The following is a 19,853-nucleotide window of genomic DNA, read 5'->3' on the forward strand; positions in this document are numbered from 1 at the left end:
CTGGGCCTGTCACTGATGAGCAAGTCTTCCTAAAGATGCTCAACACCAAGATGGGTATCATGGTGCATGCTTGCAATCCCAGCATTTAGGAGGCCAAGGCAGAAGGACTGGAAGACCCTGTCTCAAAAAATAAATAAATAAGGGCAACTTAGCATCTGCTGAGCCTCATGAAAACCTGGGTCCATAATAAGACACACTAATAGGGCTGGCGGAGTGGCTCAAGCGGTAAGAGTATCTGCCTAGCAAGCGTGAGGACCTGAGTTTAAGCTCCGGTGCAGCCAAAAAATAAGAAAAAACCCAACACATGCTAGTAAGTGGTTGTGGTTGGCAAGCTTACAAAGACTCAGCCTTTTACCCATGATGCTTTAGGTTGTAGGTGACAGCCACCTAATAAATATTAAAAATGTTAGATGGTTTTTTTTTTTTTTTTGGCAGTGCTGGGGTTTGAACTCAGGGCCTCATGCTTGCTAGGCAGGCACTCTACCACCTGAGCCACTCTGCCAGCCCTATTAAAAATGTTAAACCTAAAAAAGAACTAATAAATGTAAAAAATGTTTTAAAAAATAGGCACCATCAGAAAGCTCATGTTCGCAAACTGGTCAAGAAACGGGAAGAGCAGTGCCTCCAAGACACTAAGAGCAGGGATTAATGCTACTACTGCTTTACAAATCCGCCTGCCTGTTTGCATGTACTTCCTTCTCTCAGACCTGCTCCTCTTTCCTCAGGTTCATCCCAGGGGAACACCTCCATCAGTCTCCTGTATTTAGGACTGCCATGATGGACTAACACGAGACCAGGAGCTAAAATAAGTCTTTCCTCCCTTACGTTAAATTCTATCAGGTATTTGGTCACAGTGATGATAAAACACAAAAAACTGGTACCAAGAGCGGGGTTGTTGCTGTGACTAAATCTGATCTGTCCATGTGGTATTTAAGCCTTTAGAACTGGTTTCACTTTTTTTTTGAGATGGTCTTGCTATGCTGTCCAGACTTAACTTCTGGACTCAAGCAATCCTGCTGCCTCAGCATTCTGAGTAGCTGGGACTACTGGTGTGCACCACTACACCCAAGAAATGGGTCCAGAATGGAAGACCCTTGCCTTGTCACCTGGCTGCATGGGACCCCAATGCCCATGCGCTTAGCCCCTCTGGGTTGCTCCCTCGCTTCATCCCATGTACGTGGGAGCATGCCATACCAGGCACACTGCCACCCCAAGCCTCCTGCTGGGGTTACCCTGACTCCTGGTCTTCCAAGACAGAGCAGCCTGAGCTTCCTGCAGTGGTGCAAAAGTTCTCTATCTGCACTGTTCAACACTGAGCACAGGTACTTTGAACATGTATGGCTGGCTCAGGACTCGAATTTTTAGGTTTTACTCACATCAAGTTAAACAGCCAGATGTAGCTGGTGCCTTCTTATGACAGCCAGCCAGCAGATATAAATGGTCCCCAGCCCTCACACTAACATCCTGAATGCATCACCAACCTGTGGTGGATGCACAGTGCTTTTTACCTATGTGCGTATCTAGGGTCACCTTTAGGACACGAGCTGTATTATTCATGCTTGGTAAACACAGTATTTGAGTGAATGAACCTGTCTGCTGCCATGGAGTCTCCATGAAGACATGCAGCAGGCGTGATGATTGGGGTGCCCGGTGAAACTGCCTGGATCCCCAAGCAGATCTTTAAGCCTGAACCCAAAGATACCGTTCAGCTCCAGGTCCACTTACTCCTCCTGTACCAGATACCATGTCCTCTCTCTCAAGTTGACACTGCTCTACATCCCAAGTAGGCTGGCCAGTTAGTCCCAGCTTGCCCGACTTCCAGGTTTTAGCAATGAAATGTCACTTCCTGGGGAAGAGCTCCAGGCACTCCAGTCTTCCTTAATGACATCAGACCCATCTCACTCCATTGGTAAAACTCCATTCTGTAAAACCATGGCCTGATTATTCCACAATACCTCAACTCTTAACGGGTCCAAACTGTTAGTCAACTACCAGCATTTGTACTAGGACAACTCCTAGTCCTAATGTACACCTGGCAATTCCTTGCATGCCAAACCTCCCGAGTGTGCAAGAACAGGAAAGGTTCAAAGAGTGATAAGAAGCTCTGGCCCTTGGCCCTGTTACTAATTTTCCTGATCTCAAAAGCAGATAGAGCAAGTCTATAAGGTTTATTGGGGTGGAGGGAGTGCACATCTGCACGCAGAAAGTGAATGGCAGTTACAAATTCAAAGGAAATATCCGTTATTAAAAAAGTCATTCCAGGCACAGGTAGTGGGCACAGAGTGGCCTTCCCTGTCCATAGTCCTCCGGGGCACTTCAATCAAGACTCAGGCTTGGAGGTTTCCACTGCTGAATCTCACTTCTTCTGAGATGAAGAGCAGTTCCATGGTGCTCTGAGCAGGTGGGAGGGGTGACCCCACTCTCCATTCTCTGTCCCCCGCAGCATCCATGATCAATGCTGAGAATCTGAAAGAAAGGACAGTGAGACTGACTTTGGGTTCCATCTGCATAAATGCAAAGCCGCTTAGCTTCTGGCTGTGGACCCCAGGCCCTTGGCATTAACTCACCAACTAAGAAATGTCAGCACACTTGGTTTCCAAGCCTTCCTGAAGGTCTTGGACTCCGCAGGCTTGGCTCCTTTGACAGCCTCTGGATCATGAGAGACCTGGGAAGGTGAGGAAGCAGACAAGTATTGGGCTGTTAACACCATCATCTCCTGCCCAGCCTGACATGAGAGGGTCCCAATAAGCAGGTCTGACTCCTAGTTTAGGCAAAGTAAATTAAAAATCCAAGAACAGAAAAGGTAAAAAGGAAAAACATCTAAAAACTCAGTTTTTAGCACCAGTCGTTTTTCTTTCCAGTGGTTCACTGTAAGGGGTGGTGACAGGCTCCACTGCACCTTGATCAAAGAAACAGACCACCATTCCCAGCAGCTCTCCTACCACGCAGTAATTATTTGTCCACCTAGCCTATCACAAGGCTCTTTTGCCAAGAAGCAATCTGACCCACCAAGAAAGACAAGCATGTGGAAGCCAAACTTCCCAAAAGATTGATGGGTACCTACGTCTCTGCAGACCAAGACTACAGAATCCATTTGAAGGCAAACCATGAAAACATGGTCAGTGCTTCAGGTCCCTGCACAGCAAGTAAAGACACATGGTCCACAGGACTCTATATTCAGAGCTCTCAATGACCATGTCTGAGCAAAGGAGAAAATAAGCTGTTTTTCCAAGAAACAGCCACTATTGTCCTCTAATCATCCAACTGACTGAACTGATCAGCCCCAGGAGCACAAAATCTCTGATGCAGAAGGGACCTGAGGATAGGCTTGAAAGTCAGCATGTAAGTTCTGGCTTACTAGATGGCTACTAGCACTACTTAGCACTAAGTGCTTCACATCTACTATTCATGTTTCCTTATCATTATGACATGGAAATAGATAGGATCCCATCCTCCAAATGAGAGACCTGTAAGTACAAGGACTCAAGGAAGTACACAGGAGTCCTCAGACCAAAAGTGGACACTTATAAAAAAATTTTTATTTAATTCCTATGTGCATACAATGTTTGGGTCATTTCTCCCCCCTCTCCCCACCCCCCACTCGCTCCCTTATCCCCCCCTTACCCCTCCCTACCCGGCAGAAACTATTTTGCCCTTATCTCTAATTTTGTTGAAGAGAGTATAAGCAATAATAGGAAGGACCAAGGGTTTTTGCTGGTTGAGATAAGGATAGCTATACAGGGAGTTGACTCACAATGATTTCCTGTACATGTGTGTTACCTTCTAAATTAATTCTTCTTGAACTAACCTTTTCTCTAGTTTCTGGTCACCTTCTCCAATTGGCCTCAGTTGCTTTTAAGTATCTGCTTTAGTTTCTCTGCATTGAGGGCAACAAATGCTATCTAGTTTTTTAGGTGTCTTACCTATCCTCATACCTTCCTTGTGTGTTCTCACTTTAACACGTGATCAAAGTCCAATCCCCTTGTTGTGTTTGCTCTTGATCTAATGTCCGCATATGAGGAACATACGATTTTTGGTCTTTTGGGCCAGGCTAACCTCACTCAGAATGATGTTCTCCAATTCTATCCATTTACCAGCGAATGATAACATTTCGTTCTTCTTCATGGCTGCATAAAATTCCATTGTGCATAAATACATTTTTTTCTTTTATTATTCATATGTGCATACAAGGCTTGAGGCATTTCTCCCCCCTGCCCCACCCCCTCCCTCCCTCTCAATACCCAGCAGAAACTATTTTGCCCTTATTTCTAATTTTGTTGTAGAGAGAGTATAAGCAATAACAGGAAGGGACAAGGGTTTTTGCTGGTTGAGATAAGGATAGCTATACAGGGTATTGACTCACATTGATTTCCTGTGCATGGGTGTTACCTTCTAGGTTAATTCTTTTTGATCTAACCTTTTCTCTAGTACCTGTTCCCCTTTTCCTATTGGCCTCAGTTGCATTTAAGGTATCTGCTTTAGTTTCTCTGTGTTAAGGGCAACAAATGCTAGCTAATTTTTTAGATGTCTTACCTATCCTCACCCCTCCCTTGTGTGCTCTCGCTTTTATCATGTGATCAAAGTTTAATCCCCTTGTTGTGTTTGCCCTTGATCTAATGTCCGCATATGAGGAAGAACATACGATTTTTGGTCTTTTGGGTCAGGCTAACCTCACTCAGAATGATGTTCTCCAATTCCATCCATTTACCAGCGAATGATAACATTTCGTCCTTCTTCATGGCTGCATAAAATTCCATTGTGTATAGATACCACATTTTCTTAATCCATTCGTCAGTGGTGGGGCATCTTGGCTGTTTCCATAACTTGGCTATTGTGAATAGTGCCACAATAAACATGGGTGTGCAGGTGCCTCTGGAGTAACCTGTGTCACAGTCTTTTGGGTATACCCCGAAGAATATACCACATTTTCTTAATCCATTCGTTAGTGGTGGGGCATCTTGTCTATTTCCATAACTTGGTTATGGTGAACAGTGCTGCAATAAACATGGGTGTGCAGGTGCCTCTGGAGTAACCTGTGTCACAGTCTTTTGGGTATATCCCCAAGAGTGGTATTGCTGGATCATATGGTAGATCAATGTTTAGATTTTTAAATAGCCTCCAAATTTTTTTCCAGAGTGGTTGTACTAGTTTACATTCCCACCAGCAGTGTAAGAGGGTTCCTTTTTCCCCCCGAATCCTTGCCAACACCTTTAGTTAGTGGTGTTGCTAATGATGGCTATTCTAACAGGGGTGAGGTTTAATTTGCATTTAGTGTGGTTTAATTTGCATTTCCTTTATTGCTAGAGATGGTGAGCATTTTTTCATGTGTTTTTTGCCATTTGAATTTCTTCTTTTGAGAAAGTTCTGTTTAGTTCACTTACCCATTTACTTATTGGTTCATTAATTTTGGGTGCATTTAGTTTTTTAAGTTCCCTGTATATTCTGTTTATCAGTCCTTTGTCTGATGTGTAGCTGGCAAATGTTTTCTCCCACTCTGTGGGTGTTCTCTTCAGTTTAGAGACCACTTCTTTTGTTGGGCAGAAGCTTTTTAGTTTTATGAAGTCCCATTTATCTATGCTGGCTCTTAGTTGCTCAATGACCATGGTACAGACAGCCACAATCACTTTCAGATGCAGGGACAGAGGAGAGCCAGGAATGGCCCCACATATGAGGGTAGCCTAGCTGTGCAGAGCACCAGCAGCTGCCACTGAACTCCACAAAGACCCCACGGGAGTCCAGCCACTTGCAGCTGCCCAGCTTAGCTTGTCAGACCAAATGGAGGGCAGAAGCAGATCACAGAACAGTCCACAGCACACTGCTACCCAGCCAGTGCCTGGGAGGGAGGATGAGGGCCTGGGAGTTCTTCTGACTCCAAAGGGGTCTGTTCTAAAGACTCCTCTCCCCTAGCAGCCACTGCAGGCAAGACATGAGTAAGATTTGTCACTTCACTTCACTCCCCTTACTCCACCATCCAAGCTCCATGGAACACACACATGCCATTACAGAATACACACACATACATACATACATACACACACACACACACACACAATATTCCACAGAACAGCCCAAAGAGCTTACCTCCAGGCCCCATGACTCACTGTCCTGTTGCTATAAAGATACTAAGTCCTGTGGAGCCTCTGCACACAGCAGCCCCACCTGCAACAGACAGAGAGACTTGGCACAGGGTCTAGCATATTATATCCTACAAATGCTGGCTGTCACCACCAGCACTTCACAGCCACACTATTCCCTTAGAAGCAAGAAAATCAGAACCAAGGAAGGGATCTGCAGACCATCTGAGACACAAGTAACATCCACGATATCAAGTGCCAATTGGAACTTGTTAAGTTTATGTGATGCTGGCATGGTGGCTCACACCTATAATCCCAGCTAGTTGGAAGGCTGAAATCAGGAGGATCTTGGTTTGAGGTTAGCTAAGGCAAAAAGTTAATGAGACCCCATCTTAGTCATAAGCTGGGCAAGGTGGTTTATGCCTATGATTCCAGCTAGGCGGGAGGCCTAAGTAGGATAGTGGTTCAATGCCAGCTCAAGACATAAACAAGACTCTATATGAAAAATAACCAACCAACCAAACAAAAATAACTAAAGCAAATTATGAGGTGACGCATGGCTCAAGTGGTAGAGTGTCTGCCTAGCAAGCACAAGGCCCTGAGTTGAAACCTTACTAGTGACGAAAAAAAAAAGAGATGAATCACCGCTCATAAACAGTCCTATGCTCACTATAGCATTGTTTACCATATCCAAAACATGAGAGCAGTCTAAGTGGCCACCAAAAGAGGAAGAAAGAAAATATTACAACACACACTCACACAAATATTCAGCCTTAAAAAAAAAAAAAAGATACTGGGCCAGGTATGTAGCATCATGCCAGCTAGGTAGGAGGAAGAGATCAGATCACAGTTTGAGACCAACATGGGCAAAAGTTATTGAGACCCTATCTCAAAAAACAAGATGGGCTCAGTGTGGTGACCCATGTTTATAACCCTGGCTACTCAGGAGATAGAGAATGGACCTCAGTTTAAGATCACCCTGGGTAAAAATGTTATCCCAGCTACTCAGGGAAGCGTAAATAGGAGGAATGGAGTCCAGGCTGTCCCAGGCATAAACACAAGACCCTGTCTCAAAAATAACCAAAGCTAAGCTGAGTGCCTATGGCTCACAGCTCAAGAGGCAGAAATCAGGAGGATCACGGTTCAAAGCCAACCCTGGGCAACAGTCTGCAAGACCCTATCTCAGAAAAACCCATCACTAAAAAAAGGCTGGCAGAGTACCTCAAGAGGTAAGAATACCTGCCCAGCAAGTGTGAGGCCCTGAGTTAAAACTCCAGTGCCACCAAATAAATAAATAAAATAACCAAAGCTAAAAAGGAGCTGGAGGTATGGCTCAAAGATTAGAGCCTGCCTAGCAAGTACAAGGCCCCAAGTTCAAACCCCATTACTGCCAAAAAGTGTTGGGAGGCAGGGAGTTGCATGTGTCCTATTTGCCAAATGGATGGACCTGAAGGACATTAAGCCAGACATAGAAAGAGAAATAGAAGAAATATCACATGGTCTCATTTGTATATGGAATACAGAGAAAAGGGGAAGGTCAAAGGGCATAAAACAGCAGCGATGTAGGATGAGTAAGCCCAGAGCCCTCATGTAATGTACAGCACGAGGACTACAGTTAATAAAATATCATATATAGTTCTTCCTGCCACATACATGTATGATAGAGATGTATATCTGCTTTGCAGTAGTAACCATTTCACACCTATATACCCTCAACCCCACACTGTAAACTTAAAATATGCACTAGATAATTGGGACCTGAGATCAAGAGGATTGTGATTCATGGTCAGCCATGGGCAAACAGTTCTCCTAACCACATCTCCAAATTAAACAGAGTAAAATGAACTGGAGGTGTGGCCCATGCAGCAGAGTGCCTGCTTTGCAAAAGCCAAGCCCTAAGTTCAAACCTTCCATCAAAAAAGCAAAAAAAAAAAAAAAAAGGTACTGAGTCAGGTTTGAGGGGAATGTGCCATGGCCGTCAGTGACCAGTGACCAGCACAGAACAGATGGGGTAACAGGAATAAGTTGTACTGCCGCAGTCTCTGTCACCTTAATGGAAGCCAGTGAACAAAATCATCCCTGTGCACTACAGCCCTCCCATGGCCAGGACTACAGTAGACTGTAATAAGCTTTATCATCAGAGTAATACTTTCAGCGGAGAAGAAAATGCCCAGGCTGCCCTACTCATGGGCACTCACTGACAGTGCTCGATGGGACAAGCAATCACCTATGACAACAGTCATCTGGAACCACACCAAGCCAAGTGAAATACAACACAAGCACTGCCCCTGAGAAGCTCACAGCACATAGGCTGGGAGACAAGGGGGATTGACAGGGAGGCAGAGAAGCTTCCAGGGGCGGGTGCCAAGAACACTGCTTCTACCTCCCTTCAAAAGCCTAAGAGAGCCAGGTACCAGGAAGCAATGAGGCCAGAGAAAAGAAAGACATGTGTGAAAGCTCCAGAGTTTGGAAAGGACAAGAGAGAACCCTCCAAACACGGGGAAACGCTTTCAGCATTTCCTCTCCCTGCACTATCGATGACCAGGGCACAGGCAGCCCACAATCACTTTCGAATGCAGGGGCAAAAGAGTGATGACTGAGCTGAGAAGGGAGGCCACTGCCAGCAGCTTAGTAAAGGGCCATGGTCAGATCAGAGACTAGGACACACAGGGAACAGATTGGTAGCTTATAGCTGCAGCAGCTGCCTGGTCCCCAAAGTTCCTCTCACATGGGGCTTTGCAAACTTCAGCATGGATTAAGAATCATCCAAAAGCACGTGAAAGCACACTGCTGGCTTAAGTCACAAAGTCTCTCATTCGGCACACCCAGGGCAGGGCCTGAGAACCTGCACTTCTTACAAGTATCCAGGTGACACTGACAATGGGTGGCTCAGAAACCACAATTTGAGAGCTTTTGCTTTAACGCTTCCTGATAAGAGAAAGAAGGGAAGGGTAAATGAGGGGAGATGTTGAGGATTCAGAAGGTCAGGAAGCCTGGGATTACAGAGAAAACTGCTCATTTACCAGACTCCAAATGTGGCCTTCTTCCCATTTCAACTAACTCTGCAGATCCAAAGGAGGATGAGAGATGTTTGGGGTCCCCAGGGCACCTGGAACCCAAGGGGACTCTGGAAGCCCCACAGGAGGTTGCAGAGGAAAGAAAGGGGACCTTGCTGGCTCAAGGGGGGAGTGGGCAAGAGAAGCAGACTATGCCCTTCCTCTCATGACCTTGAGACCTTAGCCCTGAGCCTAAACATCGCTGCTCTCTAGAGAAGTTCCAGGGTTCGTACCTTACATGTGTCCTGGCCCAGCTTCTTCTTGAAGACATAGGGCCACTGGACCCACCAGCTGACAATCCTGCAGAGACAATAAGCTACATACATCATCTCTTAAACAAACATATTCAACCACCCAAGACGTTCAACAGGAATTAAAAACCAACCTCTCGACTGAGGGTGGGAGGCTGGAAGGTGGCTGCAACAAAGGCTTCCCTTTGATCCACTCTCTGGTTTCCTTCCATTCTTCCGGATGCCTCTAGCCCACAGGTCAGGCAAGTGCTTTACCACTGAGCTACCTCCCCACCACTTGACCCTCCAACTTTACCTGTTCCTCCCAGGACAGCCTAACAACCAGGCATTCTAAGGGTGTCTCAAAGGCCAGGACCAATGGCAGAGGAGTGAATGGCTAGGAACAGTGGCCAGTGAGTGATGGCAATGTACAACTCCAAGGGCCATGAGAGCTGGTAAACTCTGCAGAGGCCTGCAGGCTGGGAAATGAGGTGCTTTCTGTCAGAACTGAGCATACAACCATACCCATTCTCCCCTTCTTCTCTCATCAATACACACTTAAAAGACTCTAGATTTACAATGACATGTAAAGATGCCACCTTAACCAACCTTACACCCTTCCCCTGCTAACTCCAGCCTCAAGGTCTCCCTCCTCTTGTCCCCACTGTCACTCTTATATGAGTGTTTTAAACACCTGCCCAGGGAAGCCACTCTTTGGAAATCACTGCATATGCCAATGCTGCACCCTCATCACTGTGCTGTTCACTGCAGTCAATGCCCTGTAATCCTGAGCCACCTCTCACAGGATTGAGTTCTTACTGGGCAACAACCCCTCAACATATAGGTATGCTGGTAACAGGATGCCAAGCTGAGAAAGACCAAAGCATGATGTCCCTTGGCACTGACTCTCAGGTGGGAGCCCAGAAAGTACCACATTGCTACGAGGGCTGGCAGAAGGAAAACAGGAGTGTGTGAAAACTACAGGGTTTGGAAGGGACAGAGTGGACCCTCCAAACACGGGGAAAATTTCTTTCAGCCATTCGTCTCCCTGCACTACCAATGACTGGGGCACAGCAGCCCACAATCACTTTCGAATGCAGGAGCAGAAAAGGACAGAGGGAGAGCCTGGAAGGTAAAGAGGCTGGTGCCAGGGACCTAGCCCAAGTAAGAGAGAGCTCAAGGATCTTGCTGCTGAAGTCTATCATGCAAAGCCCATAAAACTGCCAAGGGGAATCAAAGCAGACATGCTTCTGGAAAAAACACCGGAAAAGCCTGGGGGCTGGAGATCAGTATCATCTGGTCATGGCTATAAAAATCATCTGGCCCAGCTTTGTTTTCTAAAGAAACAAAGGTTCAAAGCAGGTCAGACTGGCCCTTGGCTGGTGCCTGAGAATTTAGCTCTCAGCAGGTTACAAGCAGGAGTTAACTCACTGAGGGGCTCATATGGCTTAGACTCTGCAAACAATGTGGTTTAGGCTAAATGCCTGGTTTTCTCCTGGGAGTCTGGACTTTCAGTACACATGACCACAACTCACTAAAAGCCCTGGGCACAGTCTTTAACGGGCTTCCCTGGGCAGAAGCAGGGCACAAATGTGGCTGCACTTTCAATGCTAGGGGAGGAATGGGTTCCATTTGATGCTGAAAGGACAGGGCCTTAGGAAGCCTACAGACAGATCCTCCCAACTAAACCTTTGTGTTTTCCTTATTGGCTGTGTGTCTTTTATTAATTATGTTGCTATGGTAAATCTTGCCCACCAAATACAACTAGAAAGAAAATGGTTGCAAAGCTGGATGGTGGCAGAGGAGCAGTAAGAGTCAGGTATGATCTGAAGCCTGAATCCATCCCACTCACTGCATTGCTGCTGTGACACAGCCCCAGCCCCAGAGTTCTCCAGCAGGTTGCTAGATATACAGCCTCCCTACAGATCCCAGAGGCCATGTCCCAGGCAAGAGTATCCACACGTCAAATCATCCCTCTTTCCACCCTCACCTTTCCCTAGATCACTACCCAAAGCACCAAGAAAAAGGAACGTTACCTTATGAGTGCAAAAGTCCTTAACTCCAAAGACTGGACTAGAGACCTTACCTCAAGGCCAGTGGTTTGACAGCACTTATATGTACACAGTGGTGCATAAATGTTGACTTGCATATTATTATCATTTAAACAGCCATTACGTATATTTGCGGGGGAAGGTGGTACTGGAGTTTGCACTCAGGGCCTACACCTTGAGTCACTCCACCAGTCCTTTTACTGGGAGGGCTTTTTCAAGATAGGACTCATGAACTATTTGCCCGGGCTGGCTTCAAACCATGATCTTCCTGATCTCTACCTTCTGAGTAGCTAGAATTACAGGTGTGACCCACCAGTGCCTGCCCAGCCATGATATTTTTTAAGAACAAAAAAAAGCAGCTTACCTCTAGGAGAGGGACTGGAGGTCTTCCAAGGCAGGGGTGACATGTTTGTTCTACCGGCTATGCCAACCGTTACGAAGTGCTTCATTCAATAGGATGCTGAGGCCGTGACAGTCTTGAGTGTGCTGTTTCTTTAGCAGTGTCAAACACAGGCCTAGGGAAGGTAATGGGGCATAAGGAGGCTCTGTAAGGGCTGTTCTACAAATCCCTCAATCATACTCTACTATGCCCAGTCCTAGTCCATGTCACCTCCACACCCCCACCACCACCAGAGGCCATACAAAGATATGCCTGATAGAAGTGGGCCACTTGTTGCAAAGTTCTTCAAGGGGAGAAAACAGCAGAGCTGCTCTTGCCTTCAACTTCCTGCACAGGCTGTTTACTCAGTATTTCCCACAAGGGAAGAAACTCTACCACCTCACAAAAGCACTCTCCTTTCTTTTTTTTCATTTGTCCCACCCAGAACTCAGACCTCTGGCAGACAGCAAAGCAACAACAACTTCCACAAGTCCAATTAGTGCTGAGGTGGGAGTGGCTAAAGGTGGGAGGTAAAGTAAGCTTCCAGGAGGAAGAAGGTGGCCACTGTTGGGGCTACACCCCAGCCCACCTATTCCAGGAGGTGAGGTTCACTAAACTGGAAGATGCCTGGCAGTTGGAGACATCTCACAGGTTGGAAGTAGGAGATGTGGGAAAGCTGCAGGGTTTGGTAAGGATAGAAGCAGACCTTCCAAACACGGGGAAAGGCTTTCGCATTCCTCTCCCTGCACTATCGATGACCAGGGCACAGAGAGCCCATGATCACTTTCGAATGCAGGGGTAGAAAAAGCAGGTTAGCCAAGAAGGCCACCTTAGCCCACCGTTCATAGTCCAGGGAAGGGAAAGCTGCCCCACCAAACCCAGCATCCTGATAGCTTCAAAAGATTCCATCAGTCTCCATCAAGAGAATATAGAAAACCATCACTCTGGCAAAAATGTCTATAAATTGGCCAGCACTGGTGTAATCCTAGCTATCAGGAAAGAGATCAGGAGGATCACAGTTCGAAGACAGCCTGGGCAAATAATTCAAGAGACCCTATCTCAAAAAAATCCATCACAAAAAAAGGGCTAGAAGAGTGGGTCAAAGTGTAGGCTGAGTTCAACCCCAGTACAGTAAAAAAAAAATCTGAATTGTTCACTCACCCCACAAACACTGAGTACAAACCAAGAGAATCAATTAAGTTCTGCCCTTCTGGAGCTTTTGTGGCTTCCCTACTTCATAGAAAGTAAAGCTCAGGAAAATGAAGGGTACTTGACCTCGGGTCTTTCCGTCTAGGACACAAAGTTTCTCATAACCAGGCTGAGCTCCACCACCAGCCCCTCTGTTGACAATCCAGGAGGAATCTCAGCCTCAAGGTGCTCATGACCAGGCAACACTTACCAGGGACATCCTCTCCCTGAACAGAAGCCCACGAGGGAGTGAGGGTCCTGGACCTGGGCTTGCAAGAGAAGAAGGGCAGTAGCTGCTGCAGAACCAGCAACTCCATCACAAGGACAGTTCCATCAGTCTTCAGGCCAGTTGCAGGCCTAGGCAGGAAGAGGAGACTCAACTTCAGTCCATAGCATGTGTGCAGGAATCATGACACTGCCCCTGGGCCCCGGACCTCAGCCACGCAGTCTGAAAAATGGAGTTTTAGTGCTTGCCTTGGAGGGGAGCTGATGGAAGGGAGTCAGTGGTCCTAGATGTGCATAACTGATTCTCTGTAGGTGACCTTAAAGTTTGGGGCTTGGGATGCAACAGTGGGAGGCTGGTGTCCAGGGTAAGAAAACCACATGGGCTCAGCACCCTCTACCCAAATACAGCCCCACGGGCACAGTGCTGCCAATTGCTGCCCAAGTGATGTGGAAGTGGGTGAGTGAGCCGGGGTCATGTCTGAAAGTCAGCCAAGAATGACCAGCTCGGACTCTATGGTGATGTGCAAAACAACGTAGTTTTTATTAGGAAAGGAATGCAGATACTCCCGAGTAGCAAGGGCTAGAGGAAAGCAGTCCGAGCCACAGCTGTTGTCCAGGGATATTTATGCAGCTTTGGGCAGGCTTTGAGGAAGTGGGGCATGTAGGTTCCTGGGAAGCTTTCTGATAGGTGGATTTAAAAAGGTCCCCTATACAGCTTTGGCACAAAGGCCCAAGGCTTTCTGATAGGTTGGGCTAAAGGTTCCTCCTTTGACTCCTTCCTCCTTCCCCATGTTGGGCCCACATCCAGAGGCGTTTGTGCGATCTTTAGGTTTTCTTGCTGACTGCATGACTGCCTAAGGCACATTACTGCCATTTTTGGGTCACTGGCCTGATTGCCTAAAAACCAAGCTAGCTATCATCCCCCTGTCTGAATTCAGATTAACCCCTGACTGCTGTTATGGAAAAGGGGCCATGACCATTCTAGCTGCTTCTATGCTAGAACACTATGCTTCTAGTCTAGGGTTCCTCCTCCAAGGGTTGGTCTAAGAGACCTCCACAGAAACGTGGTGGAAGGAGTCATGGCTGATTCCACCACCATTCGGAGTTTCATTGATTCTAGGTAAAGAGCCAAATTCTACAATTAGATTTAGTAAACAAGGACCAAAAATAAGGAGCAAAATAACTATAATGAGACCCAAGAAGTATTATCTGCTTCTTTGCTTACAGGCAAAAATACTGACTATGGATGGAGCCAGCTGCCTTGGACGTTTCCAGCTTGTTCCTTAAGTTTATCTAATATGCATATGTTAGCCCTGATTTGTTCCAAGTTCTCCTCTACTACTCTGGATGTGTTGATATACAGGCAACATGTTTCATCTAGTGCAGTACATAGACCTCCTGCAGCTATAATGAGGTTATCTAGTCCTAGTATTGTTTCAGCCAGAAAACTTAGACCCTGTTATTGAGCCTCAAGTGCGGTTACCTTCCAGGTTTCACAGACCATTATACTCAAGTTTAACACAGATTTCTCTAACATGGGGATTCCAATGAACCAGAAGATGCCCCCATAAAGAGCATGTCCTCTACTGGGGTTTTCCAGGATAGGATTATTTATGGCCATGGCCTCCTCGGTCCTTAACATTAAGGTTAGTTTCCAGAAGGCCTCTGTGCTTTCTGGACTTAATTAATTCTATGCAGAGTAAGTAATTGTTCTAAGAAGGAGCCAGAATTAGGAATTGACCCTGAGACTGCCATTTCGCGAACCCCATAACAGACAATGTCTGGGAGAGTGGCTACTACTGCACAGGTGTCTCTCCAGAATTTAAGAAGGATGAAATACATGTGTTTCCTACAGAGAAAACAGAATCCCGTTCCTCTCAGATCCACCTCAGTGGTTGCTCCAATTACCCAAGCTTGTGTTAACCTGGGTTAATGAATAAATCTTCAGTATCTTCTATATGCTCCCAGTCAGGCGATACTTTTTTTCCCCAACCCATAATAATCGTCTATACAAAAGGGGGAGAAATTCTTACGCGTGGTGATCCAAATGCTGACTGTGGCATAACATGTTTCTAAAAATTAGTTGAATAACGTTATTTTTAGGTGCCTGGGGTTACTGATTTTGATGTGTGAGGTTGAAAAGTGATCCAGTGGATTGGCCAATTTCAACAAATCTCCCTCCCGGAGAAAAGCTGATGGGGAAAAAGGTCTCATTGGGTTAGGTTTTAGAGGTATTTCATGTATTCCCTCCCCAGAAAAGGTCTATCTTGGAGTAAAAGACATTTTCTTTTGGGCTGGTATTTTTGAGGGTCCATTTTGTTGTTGTTGTTGTTTTTTAAACCAAAGTATAGTTGCAGAAAGACATGTTGAGGAAACACAGAGTCCTTCCAAAAAATTCTCCCTTGATTAGAAAAACATAAACAAGGTAAGCCCTCTAGCCTCCATGCTCGTGCAAACGGCATAAGGGTACTGAGATGTTCCCCCGGTGGTATAGGGTAAGATGTTAAATCCATGGTATTTAGCCTGGAGAGTCAGGTGGGTTTCAATGGAGGCGAGCAAAGTCACCAATGGTATGTTCTCAGCTTCCCTCCCCAATCTGGGACACACCCAGCAATCTGCTTATTTGTTACTTGGGAGAGTTTTGATAGAGCAGGCGCCAGGGATGGGGATAAGGAGAAAAAACAGCATCCTGAGTTAACAGGAAGAGCACGAGAATTGTGAAGTAGTTCATCTTAGCCTGATGAGGGTCTACAAGAAGCTTACTGCCAGCAGTGACTGAGTCTCTCTGGGACAGTCCAGTGGGGTGGGGTGGGGGCGTTACAGAATATAGTCCTATTCCAAAAATAATTACAGCAGTTCCAAAAAACAACGAAAGCCCAGAGGAGTCGAGGCCCTTTGGCAGAGCAGTTCGAGATCTTTCAGAGGTTCACGGGAGGAGGAATAAGGAATTGGCTCAGATTCCGGTTCCGCGTCCTCCTGGTGCAAAGGCTTGACTCGAGAGTGGTGGACCCAGGAGTCAATGCCGTTCTCCGGAACAAAAGAACCCCAGGAGGCCCACGGCGGAACCGAGCCCCTCTGTCCCCTCTGGCCTCTTTCCCCTAATAGAGGGAGAGGAGAGCAGACCACGCGCCCCGCAATGGACTCACCCTGGCGCCCTGGCGCTGGGCGGTGGCTAAGACAGAGAAAACAGCTCGGTAAGATGCGAGATGTCTAGAGATTTCAGGAGCAAGAGGCAGACCGCATGGATAGACAGGAACTGAGGCCACAAGGTGAGGAACTTCCTCTGATCGCTCAGCGCGGGCGGAAATGCCGCTGAGAGCACGGGCTGCGGCCTAGAGCGGCGCATCCGCCGAGCGGAACCTGTGCTAGTCGCCTGCAGCGCCCCTGGCGGTGAGGAGGCCAACATCTGCCAAGGAGGACTTAAAGACAATTCTCTGTAATTTGGGAAGAAACCTTCCTGCACTTGCTTTGCATTTTGTTTGTTCGAAAGGTGTCTCTTGGCCATTGATTTGTCTTTAAACTGTAAGAATAAGTTTTCTGTGGTAGGGACTGGTACTAGGATGAGCTCTATGGAATGTATTTGGTTTGTACTTCTAGGGCTGGTGGAGTGGTTCAAGTGGTAGAGCACTGGCCCTGCAAGCCAGTGACCCTGAATTCAACCCTATAAAAAATTTTAAAAGAAAAAAAACTTTGTCTGTCCTTTCTTCCTTTCTTCTATCCATCCCTGGGAGAAGCCCATGGGATTGAGACTGTGAGAATGTGGGGAGTCTTGGTGATAGGGAGGAATCATGGGATGCTGTGGTTGAGTAGATGTTGGCAGGAGACTCAGATGTGCACCATAGTGTCCATATAGTCCTTGCCTGCCTTCTGCCCTTGCTGTCATTCCATGTGACCCTGGCTAAGTGACCTAACTTTACCCAGATTTAGTTTCCAGACAGTTACGTTTTCCCTTCATAACTCTGCTATAAGATTTAAGTGCATTGACTTATACCAAGAGTGAGTGTAACTCAAAGTATATATTTGAGACCTGTTAGTTGCTGTATTGTTTCTGAGAAAGCCAAGGCCTCTGTCACTGTGATGTCCCTGTGGGGTTCTCTCCAGGACAGAGGAAGTGGCCGTATTGATGTCTAAGGTAGCACTGTCCAGCCAAAATGCAATGCAAGCCATGCCTGCAATTCCATATCGCCTAAGAGTCACATTAAAAAGAGCAATTGTTTTTAATAACGTATTTTATTCAACCCAGTACTGTAAACAAAATATTGTGTCAGCATTTAACCAGTATTTTAAAATCACTAACGGGGACTTTACTATTCTTTTTCTTGTACAAAGTCCTTGGAATCTGATTTGTGTTTTACATTTACAGTACATTACAATTCAGAGTGGCCACATTTCTAGGGCTAAGGAGCCACACTTGGCTGGTGGCAGAAGTGCTCATCAGGGCAAGTCTGCAGCAATCTGTCTTTGATCAGCCTTTGGAATTAGGGAGAAAAGCAGCAGCAGGAGGCTGAGAGTGTGTGCCTCCCATAGCCTCTACCTGTGAGCCTGGAACACCATCAGAGGAGGTGGGCCTTAGACTCAGCTGGAGATTAAGGTACAGGTGTGTTCAGAAGGCTGGGAAGGGTCAGAGCCACTGTTACAATCTTTATTTTCTTTTGCATCTTATAACATCAGGGAGGGCATCTTGGCTGGTCCATTTCTGATTCCCAGTACATAGAGGAGGTGGGCTATCTAAGAAGAGTAGTTGATGCTTTTAATCATTGGTACATCAGTTAGAATGGATGTTTCAGCTGATGAACCATATGTAATTATTATTTGGTAGGTTAAAAATGGTTGGAGCCAAGCATGGTGATACACAGCTATAATCCCAGCTACTCAGGAGGTGGAATTGAGAGGACTAGGGTTCAAGGCCAGCCTGGGGAAAAAGTTAGTGAGACCCCCCCCCATCTCAATGAATAAGACATAGTGGATCATGCCTGTGATCCAGCTATGGAGACAGCCATAAGTAGGAAGATAGCAGTCCCAGGCCAACCCCGGGCCAAAATGTGAGACACTACCTGAAAAATAACCTTAAAAAAAGCAAAGTAAGGACTGGGGGTGTGGCTCAAGTGGTAGAGTGCTTACCTAACAAATGCGAGACATGAGTTCAAACTCCAGAACCACCAAAAAAAATTTTGCACGTTGGCATTTTTGAGTATAGCACCTGATAAGGGCAGCTGCCTTCCAAATGCAGAGTTGGACCACATAAGGGCAGAAATGACTAAAAAGTGATTGCCTGTGAACCCCCTCCTCCTCTTGGAGAGATTAAGGGGGCGGGGGATTAGGAATTCTATTTCTTAGGATGCAGCAGGCTATTTGTCTCACCCTCTGAGGGGGAAGGAGGGGGGCGGAAACCTCTACATCTCACCCCAGCTCAGTAAGGAGAGCTTCGGTGGGTCACTTGGAGCTTGGTCGTTGTCACCTACAGCTTGGGAGCACAGATGCCTGGGGCCCCTCCCTCTCCTGAGTGGAAGGTTCACAGTGTCCTTCAGCAGGTATAGGTCTGCGGATGAATGTGTCTGCCTCACCACTACAGAGCCAAGTGACCATGGACTGAAATGTCTGAGACCAGGAGCTAAAATAAACCTTTTCTCTTTCGATTTTCTCAGGTATTTTGTCACAGCAAGAGAAAACTGATTAACGTAGTGGGTACCAGAGACCAGGAACCAGGAGATTCTGTTCCTAATGAGGGCCCACTTCTGGGTTTATAGATTATGGCTGTCTTCTCCTTGTCCTCAAGGCTTCTACCCTCAGGATTTGATCAGATCCTAATCCCGCCATATTAGGGGTAGGGTTTCAACATATGAATTTGGGATGGATACAGCATTCACTCCATAACAATTCATATGGTGACTTAATAGATCAAAATAGTAGTTTGCAGACTCAAAAATGTTAGTCATTAGTTGACATTGTAGTTATGCTGTCTGTGGTGTTGACAAAAGGCAGCAACATATCTCAAAGTATGATGCATTGCTCACACACTTCACGAACTTTCTATCTCCACATTAGTTCCCCTTTTGCATATACTCCTGAATAGAATGTACTAACTGCTTCCTAGTTAGCTCCTTCTTTTCCATTAGGTTTTATTTTAATTTTTTGTTATTGTTGCTTTTTTGTTTGGAGACAGGGTCTTCCTAGACTGGCCCCAAGCTATGATCCTCCTGCCTCCACCTCCTGAGCCCCGGGATTACAGGCTTGTGCCCCCATACCTGCTGGCTTCCATCAGGCTTTAGGTTAAATGCCTTTTCTTCAGAGGAGTCCCTGCTAACTAAACAGGCCACCACTGTTACTGTCTGCAAATCATCCTGCCTATTTCCTTTGTAGCACTTATTATTACTTTTTTTTTTGCAGTCCTGGGGTTTGAATTGAGGGTCTACACCTTGAGCCACTCCACCAGCCCTTTTCTGTGATGGTTTTGTTGTTGGTGGTGGTGGTGGTTTTTTGTTTTGTTTTGTTTTGTTTTTATTTTTGTGATGGGTTTTTTGAGATAGAGTCTCACAAACTATTTGCCCAGACTGGCTTCAAACCGTGATCCTCCTGATCTCTGCCTCCTGAGTAGCTAGGATTACAGGTGTGAGCCACCCGATGGCCAGCTATTTTTAATTATTACATTT

The 19,853-nt window shown here is 46.3% G+C and overlaps 1 long non-coding RNA gene and 4 other non-coding genes across 9 annotated transcripts; all 5 read right to left on the bottom strand.

Annotated features, from left to right (window-relative positions):
- Window positions 1–429: 429 nt before the first annotated feature.
- On the bottom strand, window positions 430–502 carry Trnaa-agc (transfer RNA alanine (anticodon AGC)). Its single transcript has one exon. It is a non-coding gene; the product is annotated as a tRNA-Ala (tRNA).
- Window positions 503–2,149: 1,647 nt separating this feature from the next.
- Window positions 2,150–16,513, bottom strand: LOC109701052 (uncharacterized). 5 transcript variants are annotated; one of them, XR_012448231.1, is made up of 8 exons: window positions 16,350–16,513; window positions 13,190–13,335; window positions 11,776–11,926; window positions 9,677–9,839; window positions 9,364–9,430; window positions 6,082–6,159; window positions 2,568–2,665; window positions 2,150–2,466 (listed from the first exon to the last, which is right to left on the bottom strand). It is a non-coding gene; the product is annotated as an uncharacterized lncRNA (long non-coding RNA). The 5 variants fall into 5 exon arrangements; XR_012448232.1 differs by lacking the exon at window positions 6,082–6,159; XR_002213784.2 differs by lacking the exon at window positions 9,677–9,839 and having other exon boundaries at window positions 16,350–16,511.
- On the bottom strand, window positions 8,522–8,655 carry LOC141423673 (small nucleolar RNA SNORA71). The gene has a single exon (XR_012448500.1). It is a non-coding gene; the product is annotated as a small nucleolar RNA SNORA71 (small nucleolar RNA).
- LOC141423676 (small nucleolar RNA SNORA71) lies at window positions 10,329–10,462 on the bottom strand. Its single transcript, XR_012448503.1, has one exon. It is a non-coding gene; the product is annotated as a small nucleolar RNA SNORA71 (small nucleolar RNA).
- On the bottom strand, window positions 12,457–12,588 carry LOC141423675 (small nucleolar RNA SNORA71). The gene has a single exon (XR_012448502.1). It is a non-coding gene; the product is annotated as a small nucleolar RNA SNORA71 (small nucleolar RNA).
- Window positions 16,514–19,853: the final 3,340 nt, after the last annotated feature.

The sequence above is a fragment of the Castor canadensis genome, chromosome 5 (genome assembly GCF_047511655.1).
Source record: "Castor canadensis chromosome 5, mCasCan1.hap1v2, whole genome shotgun sequence".
In the NCBI taxonomy this organism is placed as follows: Eukaryota; Metazoa; Chordata; class Mammalia; order Rodentia; family Castoridae; genus Castor; species Castor canadensis.